This window comes from Pollachius pollachius (genome assembly GCF_949987615.1).
Source record: "Pollachius pollachius genome assembly, chromosome: 2".
NCBI lineage: Eukaryota > Metazoa > Chordata > Actinopteri > Gadiformes > Gadidae > Pollachius > Pollachius pollachius.
Window position 1 is genome coordinate 29,406,090 of NC_136935.1, and position 17,408 is coordinate 29,423,497.

The following is a 17,408-nucleotide window of genomic DNA, read 5'->3' on the forward strand; positions in this document are numbered from 1 at the left end:
GTGAAACCATTAGCCATATTGAGTGATGCACTGCTAAAGAATTAGACATGTCAAGGACATAACCTAAATTTTTTCTGATTAGTTATAGATTAATCTATGAATACATACATTATAAAATGTTTTTTAACTTTGACCTAGACTTGACTTAATTATAAACGTATAAACGAATAAATAACAATTACTATAATGCTTAGTCTACAGGTTATTTAGGCTCCATGCAAACAAGCCCACCTCATGTTTTTCAATAGGAAGTCCATGTTATCAGACCAATTCTCACTGTGATGAAATGCCAGGCTGTTCATTTTACGACTTAATTACATGGGGTTGTATACATCAAGATTATACACTGTCCAAAGTATTACATTTATCTTAGTATAATAGATTAAGCTAATTTGTTTGCAGGAAGATAATTACTACAAAAAGAAGAAATCACAGCACCAGTTCTAAGATAGTAGAGGAAAAGGCTTAATGGGTACCTTTACCCTAACAAAAAAATGTGATTAGGGATGAAGCATGGGTTGGGGGTGAGTGGGGGAGCTTCAGGCTGGAGAGAGTGAAGCAGGCAGGCTGGAAGTGGAGATCCACAGAGCACTAAATGCAGAAAGAAACAAGGATTGAGAAATACAACTGGTGAGAAAAACTACTATCAGGTGTTAAATATACGAGAGCCAGATACACATTTTTACCACTGAAATTGAAGTATGATCCAACAGCTTCATAACTTACCTGTGTTTGACCGTAACACGCCACTCATTTGCTGTTGGACGTTGTTGATGCCGTGGTCATATAAAAAAAGACGGTTGATGACCAATGCAATCGAGTGACAACTGACGAGTCACCGTCACCGAGCCGCGCACGCGGGGACGAATCACGGATCTATTCTATTGGCTAGCTACCCTGAAAAGCCATATTCCCATTGGCTGTAATAGACGGTGGGCCGAGACGCCGTATCAGCTTTAGTTTTTGAAAATAATGATCCCCATGGAGGGAGAACCTGGATCTTTGAAGTTTTAAAGTTTATTTTTTTCTCAATCAGATTTTCCTTGTTGGCACTCGTAATTCTTGCACATTTTTTCATAATCATAGTTTAAAGTTCGTTAAATTTTCAGGCAAACGCGGCAGCCTACTATGTCAGTGGAACCAATGGCACGCAGCGCTACAAATCACGTGATGTTATTAAACCAATCAGACGGAGATGCTAGGAACAGCTGTTGATCTAAACATTTACCTGGTGGACACATCACGAAATATTATAAGCTAAATAAGAAGCTTACACGTGTGTGGGTAAGTATTAATGTTGTTGGAAAATGCTAGCTATGTGCTAGTTATTTGTATAACCTTTGCGAGGCGGCGTGAGCTTCACGCGTGAAGCGTAGGAGACCTGAATCTATATTTCAATATCACTGACTATTCTCATCGAGTTTATATTAACATTATTCATGTCACACGATGTGAATAACCCAAATTGTTGGAGGTTAAGCTGTGGCAATTTGGCAGCTGGCCAGCGTCATTAAGAGCTTGTTAAGCCACGCACTCAGTATAAGTGTGTGAGTATAAGTAACGTTACTGGTTATTATATTGGTGTTGCCGTTATACCCAGAGAGAGGGATAACAGAAGGAATTTAAATGATCTAAAGACATGGTTCTCTGTGGTATACCCCAGTCAGCAAATTTCAAACAGTGAAGTAAACCCCCCTGAAATGTTGTTGAGCATAATGGCATGTTTTAATAGTTAGGCTAATAATGTATTGATTCATTAGATAAAAATGGACCTTTCTGTCTAAGTTTAAATTGTATTTAAACCAGCTTCGTGCCATATCAATTATGTGAAAGATGAATTCAACTAATGGAGTAACAATATTTCCACTAGGTGATACTCCCATGGCAGACAATGAGAAATGGTGCTCAAACCATACACTGTTGGTGAGTTAACTTTTATTCTAATATCTAACTGTTAATAAATCAGAATGCTTGGTAACATATTTACAGAAACAAATAACATTAACATGAACAGTACTCTTGTTTTCACCATGTGTTCTTGAACACGGCACTGGTTGATGAAGGATGTTAGCCTCTCATGCTGGCCCTGGAACCACTAGTCATCTTCAAATGACCTATTGCCACAGTTTGTGCATTGGCACAGGTTTGTACATGGCAGCTCATGCATTTTGCAAGGGCACCTGCCCTTAACACAGTTTGTTTTTTTACAAGAGCAGTGCACCAGTTCAAGGATTGCCTCTGGAGCTGGGGGAAGGGTCATCCAGTCCACTTCTAAGAATTCTCCTGCCATCTTCCAGCCATGACATTCAGGGGCAGGAATATCAGGCCTACAGTCAAGGCTCCTTCTGTGGACTGCAGCCTGATAGTTAGCACGCTGGATGTGCTTGTCCAAGCAGTCTTTGTTTGGAGGTAAGTCTCTCTCAGAGCACTTTCCTGACTTGAACAGCTTAACTCTTGCCTTGTTAACATCCATACACTCCTGATCATACAGGTCACATGTGAAAGCCTCCACTGCCTTGCAGAACTCTGGGGATGGAGAGAAACTTGTTCCTAGTTCTCTAAACAGGGTGATGTATTGTCTCTGGGAAATGAGCTTTTTATATGCTTTGGTTTTCCCCACCCCATATATAGCGCTCACAGTGTCACATCCAGAGAATGCATGCAGACCCACAAGCGCATCACATTTGTCTTCCCCGAGGTGGGCATGAAGCCTATTGATGTCAATAATATGTGGATTTCTGCCTTTGACTGTGTGAAAGTACAGGTGACCATCAATTTTGCTGCAGAACCCAAGAGCCAGCACAAAGACATCGGTGTCTGGGCTCTTGATTACCAGGTCACTGCTGTATTTTGCTGCATAAGCTGCATGCAACAAAAGTCTGGTGTCTGCTTCCTCCTGACTTGTCTCCAGGTCTTGAACCCGCAGTATTTGAAGTTCGTTTTTGCTTCCATTCATCTTTATAGCATGACATTTGTCCCCATGCCCAATAATGACTGTCGTGTTTCCTATTATTTTTTTTGCAGATGTGCTCCAGTGATGGAAGAAATACTCCAACAAGTTTTCTTTATTTTGCCCACATGCCAGGAATTTCACATTGACATGACTATTCTTTTCTTATTGGACACCTACCCTCTTTTTCTGCCTCCTTGTAAAATAAAGGCGCCTTTTCAAATCTTCTCTGGGCTCGTTTTATGTTTGTGATGTTGGTGAAGTGGCTGTAGCAGTCTCTGTGGTAGCCACAGTTAGCTGGAATAGCAGCAGGTTCCTGAAGTTTGAGGTTCACAGTTAACTTATTTGAAAGGACAGATAATGAAAGCACACATAATAAATAAAAAGATATATAGTCAAAGTTAATTTCCATTTTCAGTCTCTTGGCAAGCCAAAGCCAGCCATATAACTACTATATAGTATGACGACAAACCTGGGTTCTAAGATTAAATCTCAGCACTGCCTCTTCTGCCACAGTACTCTCTCTGGTACCAAGGTCTTTCCAGAGAAACAAGGCAGCAATACATTTCCTCCATCCTGTGTCTGTAAACGGGGTTACAGGACCATCTTTTTCCGAAACATGCATACAGCACTCCATTGTTTGCTAGCTAACGTAGTTTCAACAAGAGAAATGTAGTGTGGCTAATTGCGAAGTCATTTTTGTCGGATTGACAGGTGGAAAGAACTGTACTCCGATGCCGGTACTGACAGCAGTTAAACAAAATATCCCTGGTAACCGCCAGCAAACAAAGAAAAAACTTAAACCCCCGGGAAATTTCGAGGCTTGTCATTGGACAATAACTACAATGACATCATACATGTCGGACCCCGAGCATAGCTGCCCGCTCAGTTTGCCGGAACCAGTAACTCAGACAAAGTTACCGATAAACAAAAAATGTGCAAGAGGTAAGAGTGCCAACAATTTTTGTTTAATTTGTTGAAAAATGAAGATGTTGTACACAGAAAATTACGTCCTCCCTCGGTGGGGATCGTCTGAATACACGTAATCTCCCCTTGGCCCACCATCTATAAGGGCTGTAGATCGGATTGAGTCGGATTGAGTCATTCAGGGTGTGCACTGTGCAGAGATGTGTTCAGGGCACGGAGTGTACTTCAGGGAAACCGTAAGTGTTCTACCCATAGAAATATTGAATTGCTATATCCCTATTCCCAGCGATTTATTGGGGGGGACATTTTGGGCATATCTGAACATTGGGGGGGGAGTTGTACCCCCCAATGTATATGGCCGCTACGCCTATGATGTATAAATATATATAATTAGCCTAATAGTTCAGAAATAAGATGCATCTGGGAAAGGATGATAAACCGTGCTCTGAGACACTTTTTCAATTAAAAACCAAAGTTCATAATCTGGTGCCGTTCAGAACCTGGACGTTGTGACCATAGGAGCTGAGCATTAAAACGGGTCTGTTACGTATTTTAAACACATAAAGCTGCCCACACATAGCCACTAGGAAGTAGGATCGAACACATAAGCCGTAATTACCATACATAGCCAATAGGAAGTAGGATCAAACACATAAGCTGTAATTACCATACATAGCCACTAGGAAGCAGGACCCGACATATAAGCTGCAATAACTACTCCAGCCACAGATGGCAGCACCTTTAGACAGGTGAGGAGGGCGGAGCCAATACGTCACATAGGCCACGCCTGCTCGGTATTAAATCAGGGCCTGGAGCCAACGAGATCAGAAACATCCGGCAGTCCATACTAGAGGTGGATTCAATGATTCGTTTACGTGAACCAGTTCGCGTCAGTCAGTTCGCCAAGATGAGTCGTTCGCGAATCGTTCGTTCGTTCGTTCAGCCCAGTTTCCGGTTCAGTCCAGTTTCCGTTTCCGGTGAATCGCATCATGCAATGCACCCATTGCATGGTTCTCAGCTGAGTCAGTCAGACTCAGTGCTATCGAATCGAGTGAATCGAATGGCGAATCGAATCACTTTATCCTGAAAGTTGAGTCAATATCGTTAATTTTATATATTAAAAAAATACCCGAGATAAAGGAACAATGTGAAACCCTAACCCTAAAATGTAAACACCAGGCTACTTGACAAGAAAATGTAACGGACCACCTGAGGCTTTACTTCACCTCAGAGATAATGCGTTAGTTAATAATGATATGCCTTGCGGCATATCATGCGGCATCACCTGCGCATAGTGCTGCTGCGTAGGCCTACATGGACGTTCCAAGTATGTTTACTTCATGTATCGTTGAAGCTAACTAAGTAAAGCCTAGTTATAACTATAACCTGCTCCTGGTGCAGTGCAAGCAACAGTGTGTGCCGTGAGTCGCCTCGGTCCCTCGTCTTCCTGAACGAACTGTCTGCGAGTCGTGGGTCTGGGAGGAGTCAATTCTGAGTCACGAACGACGCGAACGAGACGACCGACGCGAACGAGACGACCGACGCGATCGACGCGAACGAGAGAGAAGAACCAGTTCGGATCGTTCGTTCTAACAATTCGTTCGTTCGAACGAATCAGTTCGCGACCAAACCACCTCTAGTCCATACTAGGGAGTTAGATACAGAGGCCTGCTGTTTGTCGCTCACATGCGTGTCCACACAATTCCGCTCCTTTTGCTACATAGTTACCAGTCCCTCCAGAAAAATGTGGCGTTTTTTTGTGATTTATGCGGCCAAAAACCCTTGATTATGCGGCACGTTTTCTTAAAAAATGCGATGAAATATGCGGCATATTTATGCAATTTTATACAATGAAATTGCGGGAACTTGCCACAACTGCGGTTTGATGAAAAAGAGGGGAAAAAAGTGATACCCCCAACACCCTGTTCTCACTAGGCTACTACCTTAATGTAAAGAGTCATTTCTTATTACTTTCTATGATAAACAAGCATACTACATCACAGAAAGTGCTGGGAATTTTTAAGTTATCACCTTGTTTTATTTGAGACCTTAAAACATGGCTCAAACTTACAAAACATTGAGTACAATTTCTGTAGCTTTACAAAAATAATCTGCTACAAATGAATAAATAAAAAATATATTTTTTCTGCCTGTTTTACAGAGGTAGCTTTTCAAAAAAGTAACAAAAAAGTGCAATCTTACAACTGTAAAGTTGCATCAACTCATTGAATGAAACAGTCCACTGTGAAAATGAAAACTAACTGCGTAGCCTCTAACACTAGCCAATCATTCCTCATCCTCCATCCCCTCTCCCTCAACGTCCATCTCCTCCACCATCTCCTCCCTCCCAAATGCTCCACTGCGGACTCGTTGGTTGTGGTAAAGGAAGACCAAGGCTTTGAGGTTTTGGTTGGTAGTTGATCTTCTTCGGTTAGACAACAGCAGTTTGTAGATGCTGTTACTGCGTTCAGCATCAGCTGAGTTTGAGACAGCATCTTTGTACCGTTTTGCCAAGGAACTCAGCCCAGGAAGTCTCTCCTGTACGCCATCCCAAAACACATCCAAATCCACCACGACGGATGGTGCAGCTCTGAGTGCTGCTGGACCAAGAGTTTTGAAGTAAGAATCAAATTCATCACTCTACACTTCAGTGAAACCTGGAATGGCCTTGTAGCTTGCTACGGAGTCATCTAGGAATGCGATGTGGCTTGGGTCAAACACCCTGACCTCCTGGAGAAACTCAATGGCCGGTTGCCCGTGTGACATGTACTTGGTGAGCTTTTCTTCAGCGTTTTCATATGCCTGACCAACTGTGCTGAGGATCTGTGTCTTCGTGGTGTGTGGTAAGTCAAACCCTTGAAATTATTCGGCACAAGCCTCATACTGCAGCTCTTTGTTGGCAGCAAAGACCACCTGCAGATCCTCCAGATAATTGAAGATCTTTGTGGTCACAGGACGTCTGCTCTGGAATATATCGAGAAGAAGGAAGCATTTGCACTTGTCAGCCATGATGCATGTTTGGTGGCGGCAAAGTGGTTTTCCAGCGTCGACTTCCGCCTGTGGTCCAACACGCAGTTGTACGGAGTGCAAAATAATTTGCCCCCACTTGTCGTGTAACAATCCGGGAAACTGCTTTGCACTGTCTTTTGCTCTTATCTTTGTTGGCAAATGAGACCGCTTCATCATGCCTTCGTCGTGGGGTTTGCAGCTTTTGATGACGTTCACGTCGTGTAATTACGTCACTTCATAACGTTCCCATGGCAACAGGGGGAAATAGCTGCTCTTTTGTGAAGTAAACACACATTTTTTTCGCGGAAATTGGCAATTTATGCAGTGAAAGTGCGGCATATTTGAAAAAATGCGGCCCCCGCATGAATATGCAGACTTTAGCTGATTATGCGTTGAATTATGCGATCGCATAATCACGTTTTTCTGGAGGGACTGAGTTACCATACCGAAATACTTTAACAAATAAAGTGAGTTAAAAGCGATCCGGATTAGAGTACTTTCTTCAAGAACGCAACAGGTCAAAAATGCTGGACAACGTTGTTGGGGCAAAATAACCTGCTGAGCACATCACATGTACATTATAAATATAGCTAACTCCTACCCTAGCTTAATGAGCACATCACATGGCAGTCACCTTATAATATAGTCAACTTTTAACACATAACACATACATGAGAATATAGTCAGGTCAGGGCCAGAGCCAGGGCCCCATATCTCCTCCCGGCAGATGGTAGACACTCAGACAATGCACCAGTCATCCTCAAGGATGGGAGGACCACAACAGGTGATGCTCTGAAGCTCTCCCCCGTAAGGAGGAACACAAGAAGATATACATGCATACACTAGTGCCTGGGAACCAAGGTCAAGTAAAAACACACAGAACCACACACATCTCAAACGCACACACCTCATCACGAGGAGATACAGCATAAGACTGTATGACTCTGAGACTCTTCACCTTCTTCTGAAGCAGACCTTCCACGGAGGCGAAGCTCCGGACGAACCATCAGCGCTGATTAGGGACTTAGACATATTCGATTTCTCACGCTTATGACTCTGTATAACCGTTGCCACTTTACTTAATAAATCCAAGGTCCTCGTGCCGATAGACTTTATTACCTCTCCGTCTCATTTCATCTGGTCCAGTAACTAGACAGACCGTTTTTCCCAACAACGTACAATCGAAATGTACACTACAACAGCATACATCTGAGGCCCCGTCCACACGGAGTCGAAACGGGCGAAAACGATCCGGCTTCGTTTTATGGGGTTCAGGAATATCTCCGTAAAGACGGAGTCATTGCGAAATCGCATTGATCTGTAGAAACGATGTAGTACACATTCCACGCCCATAAGAGGCACTGCTTCTGCTACAGAAATCCAGAAAAAAAAGAAGAGGCGAGCATGCGCATAAAGGCTGCCCGTTGTTTACAAACATACATTCCGAGAAGAACCAGTAACACGAACAGCTCTTCTACGAAGATGATCTAAATAGATTTGGTGTATTTGTCCGTCCGTAATCATTTTCGCTCATTTTGGTCGCGGATTGTCATTAAATATTGCCCTAGCAACCCAACAAGGGACATTATCTGCTGCAGAATCATCACAAGCATGTAGTCCGCCATCATTTTTGTTGTGAGTTCTGAGACGCCACGGGCTTAAGAGGTCATTGGCTAGAGAGTCGAGGGGTGGGACGATGACGTCATCGTGCGTTTCAGGTGTCCATACGAACTGTAACACGAAACCGCATAGGTCCGGATAGATTTGAATCCACCCTCGGACATGGTTTCAGAAATGTGCGGTTTCGGGCAGCGGAATCGCCAGCTCCGTCTGGACAGTCGGCCGAAACGCACAAGACTTATGCGGTTTCACAAAAAAAATCTGCTCCGTGTGGACGGGGCCTGAGTGTGTGACACAGACATGGAACAGGTTTAGGAGGACAATGTCCCTAGGATCAAACTTGGAAAGACTTTGAAAACCAGTGTATAGCATAATCAGACCAAGCGCTGGCAGATGAGACAGATTTACAACAACCTGGTCTGCTGTAAGACGCGACATGAGGAAGACAAAAGAAAACACCAAGGCACAGAGGGGTATTCCACCAAGCCGGTTTTATCTGATAACCGGGTAAGTTAACCCAGGGTTTGCATTCCAAAATATGTTAGTTACTATAGAAACATATGCTCTGAATCAAACCTGGTCGGAGCAGGTTTTGCGCAGGTTAAGTTTGGAACATAACCCGGTTTGGGGTATTTAAACCTGCGTTCACCATAGATTTCATGTGTTCACAATGGCATGCCTATTTGATGAGAGGCCTGTTGATATTGGAGTGCAAATTATTCGTGCAATCCACCGGGAGCGATTAATAAGACCACGGCTCGACATTTCGGCATATTCGGATGACTTTTTGCTGGAGAGATAGATTCTTGCGCAAATCTTTAATATATTTAAATAGGCTTCTCCAGCCTTACATAGCCAACATTACCAATCGAGAACCTGGCCTCAGTTCACTCCAGACTATTTGCGTAGCCCTCCGTTTTTTGCAAATGGTAGTTTTATCTATAATGTTGGAGATGCTGAGCACATCTCAGTCCTTTCAGATGACCCATCCACGTCCGGACCAAGATTTTCATCGGCCTCCTCCAAAGAGTAATATTGGCTGAGTACTATGCCGAGAGGCGCTTACAACAGAAAGTATAAAATAGTCCTAACGGACTTAGATCCACTGAAGAATGTTCGATCGTAGCCGGCGGCTCCATTACAAGCACTAATCCATCGTTATCAAGACTAAAGAATTTAATTGCCAGCAACTGCTCTGTAATTGTTGTGCATATGACAATAAAACCATCTTGAATCTTGAATCTGTGAAGTTGATGAATTGTCACTTTTAGGTTTTCTACCCAGTTACCAAAAAAAAAACATTTTGAACATGTGCGCTGTGCCTCACATGGCCCCTGACTCTGAGGAGGTACCTCTAGGTACCCACTCCATGCCAGGGCGCCCTGAATTTATGTCTATTGCCAGGTCCTCCACCGAGGTCAAGACAATTTGAGGGCCAGATCCAGCCTGCCGACTGTCGGCCTTTTCACGATTGGCTTAAAAAAAAGGGCTTATTTAAATGCAGGAGTGACAATATGGTATGACAATTTAAATGCTGGACTGACAAAATATACCAATACGATGGTGAGAAAAGCTTACTAGTTTGTATGTTTTTATACTTCATTTTTACTTAATCCGCTGACCGCTTGGGAGACATTGGAGTACATATTTTTTAGAAGAAAAGGGTTATGTGGTAGGAACATTAAGAATGCTTAAGTGGGATATTAATAGATTAATGGCTCAAATATTAAGGATCATGCTTTTGACATGTAACTAACGCATTTACGCGGTCAGCGATCCGCTGCCAGGCTTTGGTTCTCTGGGTTGCATAGGCTTTAGCGTTCCCTTTTCTTGTGATAAGCGGCCCGTTTCGCCATTTCGATCAGGGTTCCCATGATCCATACATCCCGTCTTTATAGGTTTGGCGTGGACGCGCACAACCCTGTTTTAACCAACCCCGTGTTGATTGAACTAATGCATAACCCGTGCGGTGGAACCGACAGCTCTGGTTTAGTTGGCAAAGGGTCAATCAACCTAGAGTTCAGCGTTAACTCTGTATGTTAAACCTTTGTGGAATACCCCTCGGTGATCTTGCAGTTGGACTGATTAAATACACTACAATCAATTCACTACACCGGCATACAAAACATATTCAAATAAAACTGCATTGGACATGGTCGGCTGAGGACGTAGAGGAAGACTTGGCATCCAGGACCATCATATGTCCTCCTTGAAGAATTTCTGTAGACTCAGGAGGCCCTGTGACTCTAATTTCTCTCACTTAAAACCCAAAGACAAAGGACTGTTTCTAACATCACTTTACAGACAATTGATTGGTTTTGAAGCTGTAGCTACTAAATTGACTGGAGTAGAATCAAAGTTGCCTCAAAGCAATAGATAGAGCCCTGTCCTGTGTGCAAGTGAATGTTTTAGATGTACTGTGCAATACATAGCATTTAAAGTATGCTTCAGTAAGCAACCACAGCTGTGCAAGACATAGGTAAGATATAAGAATCAGATCAGAATGAATCCACATCAAAAATGCTGGACGACGTACAAATGTACACTTCAACACCATACATCTGAGTGAGCTATGCATCTAGAATATTGAGACTGGGTGTATCGAAATGTTTTTACTAGGATCAGTTCAGGGATAGCTGCATGTATTAAAGGACAAATCCGGGGTAAATCCATAGCCCTGCCATAACCCCACCAGTTGTTTATAGGAAAAAGAACGAGAAAGGTTGGCAAAACATAGATGGAGTTATGGACAGGGAAGTAAAGCTGACCCAATGGGGCATTGAGCCTTCATTTCCATTCCCCATTAGGTCAGCTGTACTTCCCTGTCTTGGATTATGTGCCAAATATTCTTAATTTTTCCTTGACAAGCACAAGGTGACCAACAAAGTTCTATGGATCGATTTACACCAGATCTGCCCTTTAAGGTACATTTTTCAAAGACAGTAACATGGCCTAAACATCTACTATAGAGAACTATTGATGACCTACCTCTTTGCACCATGGCAAATCCTTGCCACCGTAGTTGTAAGTGATTTCCGTCACTGGCTGTATGTCTTTCGTTGCAAAAAGGCATACGTTTGTTTTCCCACTTACAGTGGGGCAAAAAAGTATTTAGTCAGCCACCAATTGTGCAAGTTCTCCCACTTAAAAAGACGAGAGACGCCTGTAATTTTCATCATAGGTAAACCTCAGCTATGAGAGACAAAATAAAAAATAAAAATCCAGAAAATCACATTGTCTGATTTTTTAAGAATTTATTTGCAAATTATGGTAGAAAATAAGTATTTGGTCACCTACAAACCAGCAAGATTTCTGGCTGCACAGACCTGTAACTTCTTCTTGAAGAGGCTCCTCTGTCCTCCACTTGTTACCTGTATTAATGGCACCTGTTTGAACTCCTTATCAGTATAAAAGACACCTGTCCACAACCTCAAACAGTCACACTCCAAACTCCACTACGGCCAAGACCAAAGAGCTGTCAAAGGACACCAGAAACACAATTGTAGACCTGCACCAGGCTGGGAAGTCTGAATCTGCAATAGGTAAGCAGCTTGGTGTGAAGAAATGAACTGTGGGAGCAATTATTAGGAAATGGAATACATACAAGACCACTGATAATCTCCCTCGATCTGGGGCTCCACACAAGATCTCACCCTGTGGGGTCAAAATGATCACAAGAACGGTGAACAAAAATCCCAGAACCACACGGGGGGACCTAGTGAATGACCTCCAGAGAGCTGGGACCAAAGTAACAAAGGCTACCATCACTAACACACTACGCCGCCAGGGACTCAAATCCTGCAGTGCCAGACGTGTCCCCCTGCAAAACCAGTGCATGTCCGGGCCCGTTTGAAGTTTGCTAGAGAGCATTTGGATGATCCAGAACAGGATTGGGAGAATGTCATATGGTCAGATGAAACCAAAATAGAACTTTTTGGTAAAAACTCAACTTGTCGTGTTTGGAGGAGAAAGAATGCTGAGTTGCATCCAAAGAACACCATACCTACAGTGAAGCATGAGGGTGGAAACATCATGCTTTGGGGCTGTTTTTCTGCCAAGGGACCAGGACGTCTGATCCGTGTGACGGAAAGAATGAATGGGGCCATGTATCGTGAGATTTTGAGTGAAAACCTCCTTCCATCAGCAAGGGCACTGATGATGAAACGTGTCTGGGTCTTTCAGCATGACAATGACCCAAAACACACCGCCCGGGCAACGAAGGAGTGGCTTCGTAAGAAGCATTTCAAGGTCCTGGAGTGGCCTAGCCAGTCTCCAGATCTCAACCCCATAGAAAATCTTTGGAGGGAGTTGAAAGTCCGTGTTGCCCAGCGAAGGCCCAAAAACATCACTGCTCTAGAGGAGATCTGCATGGAGGAATGGGCCAAAATACCAGCAGCAGTGTGTGAAAACCTTGTAAAGACTTACAGAAAACGTTTGACCTCTGTCATTGCCAACAAAGGGCATGTAACAAAGTATTGAGATGACCTTTTGTTATTGACCAAATACTTATTTTCCACCATAATTTGCAAATAAATTCTTTAAAAATCAGAATGTGATTTTCTAGATTTTTTTTTTTCATTTTGTCTCTCATAGCTGAGGTATACCTATGATGAAAATTACAGGCCTCTCATCTTTTTAAGAGGGAGAACTTGCACAATTGGTGGCTGACTAAATACTTTTTTGCCCCACTGTATTTCAAGCAATTTAATTTGGCTGTTTGGGGCCCTGTGGTCGTCGTTGACTAGGCGGCCAATGGAGCCATCCTCATCGCTGCATCAATACTGAAAATACAAGATCAATATAACAACATTATGGGGATGCAGTCAAATCGCTCACTGGGGTCATTTCCACAGCCAAAAAGTTATATTTCATAATCTTGACAGAAATATTGAACCTACCACCAAGTTTGACCACGCAAATAGAAATCAAACATGAAGCCCCATTGAGATTCATGTTGATATTGATTATTCCTCCTGGCGTCCGCTTCCTCTTGCTCTAGCAATTCCCCTCGATAATGAGCAATAAAATATCCTTGCCTTATGGGTGCCACAGCAAAAAAAACACAACCTGAGAAAAAATAATCTTGCACACTGACAACATATTACTGTATGTAGGGGCAGAGTAAACAGTTGTTCGAAAACTTTACTGATAGACATTACAGTACATAACCACGCTACTTTCAAAGGGTCTGAAATCTCATTAGCTTAAAATTAGTTTTAGGCTAGTGCTTAGAGTTACCTACCTTTAATTGGATTTACATGTTTACTTTCCAGCATTGAAGTCTTATCTTTATTAAGATAATTTGCTGCCTCCCTGATGGGAGCAATTTTCTTTGGCATTTCAGTGCTAGAAAAAGAATTACAATGAAAGATTACAGATCTATTGGACAGCCTGAGGCCTATTGCACAAAAGTGGAATTCAGACATCCAGGATGATTGATAAAGCCAGCCTTGACAAAGTCTAGCCTGGGCACTTTGGATTAGTCAATTGCACAAACGCCAATCCAGTATGAAAAGGGGCTGCTCTGTCAAGCCAGGTGTAAGTAATTCTGTTAAGTGCCAGCCCACAACTTTCATGAGTAGACCCAGAGATCGATCCAAGATTTACTGATGCAGAAATGGAAAAGACAGCCCATTTTCCCACAATGCCTTACTAGTTTAGACCATAACTGATAACATAACTTCATTTCATTAGTAGTGGTATTCTCCGCTGACTGATTTTGATGCCCCTGTATTGTTTAATGATAAAATAATTTAAAATTTAAGAGCAGTCTAAAGGTGCATCTCAAAAATCAGAATATTGTGTAAAAGTCAATTTTTGTACTTTAATTCAAAAAGTGAAACTTTCATATATTCTAGATTCATTACACATGAACATATTTTTGACATGGTCGAGATTTCTGTATTATAAATCTTTTTTTTTGGTTTTATGTAATATTGTAATATACTGGATTTTTTATTCCAAGAGCTGTAAAACATAATCATCAAAATTTAAACAAAAGAAAGGCCTGACATATTTCACTTGGTGTAATGAATCTAGAATATATGAAAGTTTCACTTTTTGAATTAAAGTACAGAAAAAAAGGAACATTTCATTAATATTGCAATTTTTTAGATGCACCTGTATATGGGTAATTGTCCAAAGTGAGAAAATACATTTTAAACTGTCTGGAACCACAATCTATACCAATGCCAACTAGTCTCCCTGTACGAATGGAAGAGTGACATTCACTGCTGCAATCTTTTTTATTATTACAGACTGTACTTTTTCAAAGTAACAAACAAAACCATTTGAAGAAAATATATTTTCAAGAGATAAAAACAAACCTTATTGGGACCCTTGTTTGCCTATTGCACAAATCACTGACTTCATTTAAAATCAGTGAACATGAAGTCGGCGACTTGCAAATATGTTCACCTTAGCAAGCTAGGCTTGAGCTAAGCTAAGGCAACACGCCAGCTACGCTAGGCTCGTACCAAAAGAAGATCATTGTTGCCATTTTGATGAGATTGAATATCTCACCTGAATTACTTTGATATGCTGCAGCTGCGGTCACTGAGTGAGAGGCACTGCACCATCTAGTCGGTCTCTGCCCATTTCCTTATAATTTCAGATGTATTTATTTCCAATTTCCAAATAGCTTACTTTTAACAATGAAAAACAAGTAAGACAAAGTAACGCATATTAACATTTCAAGTAAACAAAAAAGGTACATTAGGCCTGCATTTCAAGTAAACATACAAAGTGCATAAGGCCTACATGTCAAGTAAGCAGAAGAGGTACACTAGGCCTACACTTCAAATAAACACAGTGCATTAGGCCTACATTTCAAACAAGCAAAGCAGGTACACCAGGCCTACATTTCAAATAAACACAAAAAGAGCATTAGGCCTACATTTCAAGTAAGCAAAACAGGTACCCCATCTGTAGTGAGACAACCTTTTCTAGATCAATCCCCCTCTTTGACAGCATCTCATTAATAGCCTCATAAATATCTTCTCATCTTGTGTGTGTCTGAAGTGGTGTTAGACCCAACAGGTCCTCACAGATCTCTTTCTTGTCTTGATGAAAATAATCGCACATAAACCAAAAGCTGGGCATTATCCGTTACTTACTAAGGCTGCCTATTTAGCAATGTCAGGAAGCTGACAAACTCAGTTACATTACATTTTGTCTTTAAGAAGGTTGTCTCATATCTAGCTGTGGTGAGTCTTGAAGGTAAGAATTCTAGTGTTTGGCATTGCAATTGGTTGTACTAACTTTAACCCTAGTTTCTGCAGTGTTGGTTTTTGCTGTGTTGTTGTTGATAGTAAGGTCGTTGAGTCTAGTTTCGGTCACAAGGTGTGAACAATAGGCTTGATTGACTGGGCGGAGCTAAGGCTGCCTGAGCTACCATGTGCATTTGAAGGCTAAGTGTTAGTAGCGTCAGCTTTATAGTCAGGACCCAGTAAACGAAGACCCGGGAAACAAAGACTAAGGGAGTCTCTCTGTGGGAGTCAAGACCCGGGAAACAAAGACTAAGGGAGTCTCTCTGTGGGAGTCAAGACCCGGGAAACAAAGACTAAGAGAGTCTCTCTGTGGGAGTCCCTCGAGGAAGACCTTAGAGGCCACGGTATTGTAGTTATGTGTCGTACTTCAATTATCGTTAGAATCTCTACTCATAGACGACGCCACAATAGATCCTCTGCTCGGCGTCGTAACCCATCCAATCTATGCCATTTACCCACCCTCGCCATCACTGACCTTTAAGTGATGGGAGGACTCTGGAATTGCCAGGCAGCGGTCAAAAAGGCAGACTCTATTTCGGCCTACGCGTCCCTCAATACCCTCCATTTCCTGGCCCTGACAGAGACCTGGATCACTCCAGAGAACTCTGCCACTCCTGCTGCCCTTTCCACTGTTTACTCATTCTCACACACCCCTAGACCTTCGGGGCGAGGAGGAGGGACCGGACTCCTCATCTCTCCGATGTGGTCCTATCAGGTCCTTCCACTAGAACACTTGGCCAGATCTGCATTTGAACTCCACGCTGTCACTGTCACCCTTCCTATTAATCTCTTCATTGTGGTAATCTACCGTCCCCCTGGTCCCCTTCGTGACTTCTGTGACGAAATGGATGCCCTTCTCAGCTGCTTTCCTGAAAATGGCACACCACTCGTTATACTTGGCGACTTTAACATCCTGCCAGAGGAGTTGCACTCACCTGAATTAACCAACTTTTTTGCCACCTTTGACTTAACACTATCCCCTTCTCCTCCCACACACAGGGCAGGGAACCAGCTTGACCTGATATTCACTAGGTCCTGTGGCACCTCTGCTCTCTCTGTTACCCCACTCCCCGTGTCTGACCATCACTTTGTTGCTTTTTCTCTCCCCTTTAAGTCCTCTCCCCCCTCCTCTCTAGTCCCCACATTGTCACCATCCGCCGCAACCTCAAAACTCTCTCTCCCTTTACGTTTGTCTCAACTGTTCTGTCTTCACTACCGTCTATTGAACAATTCTCTCAACTATCCACAGAGGAATCCTCTGACACTCTGCTATCCTCCCTCTCCTCCTCTTTGGACTCCCTCTGTCCCTTCCACTCCAGACCGGTGCGATCTTTACCCCCACCTCCTTGGCTGTCTGAATCTCTGCGGACCCATAGAGCAGAGTTGCGGGCAGCTGAGAGGAAATGGAAGAGATCAGACTGTCCTAATGATCTATCTCACTATCTCTTTCTTCTCTCTGATTTCACCTCCACTGTGTCAACAGCCAAATCTGCCTTCTACAGGACCAAAATTAACTCCTCCGCCTCAAACCCCAGGAAACTGTTTTCCTTGTTCTCTTCCCTCCTCAACCCTCCCTCCCCTCCTCCTCCATCCTGCCTCACTGCTGATGACTTTGTTACCTACTTTACCCAGAA

General features: G+C 42.8%; 1 long non-coding RNA gene across 1 annotated transcript; it reads left to right on the top strand.

Annotated features, from left to right (window-relative positions):
• The first annotated feature begins 1,010 nt into the window (after positions 1-1,010).
• LOC307091813 lies at positions 1,011-3,079 on the top strand. Its single transcript, XR_013812770.1, has 4 exons — positions 1,011-1,284; positions 1,871-1,923; positions 2,217-2,409; positions 2,492-3,079. It is a non-coding gene; the product is annotated as an uncharacterized lncRNA (long non-coding RNA).
• Positions 3,080-17,408: the final 14,329 nt, after the last annotated feature.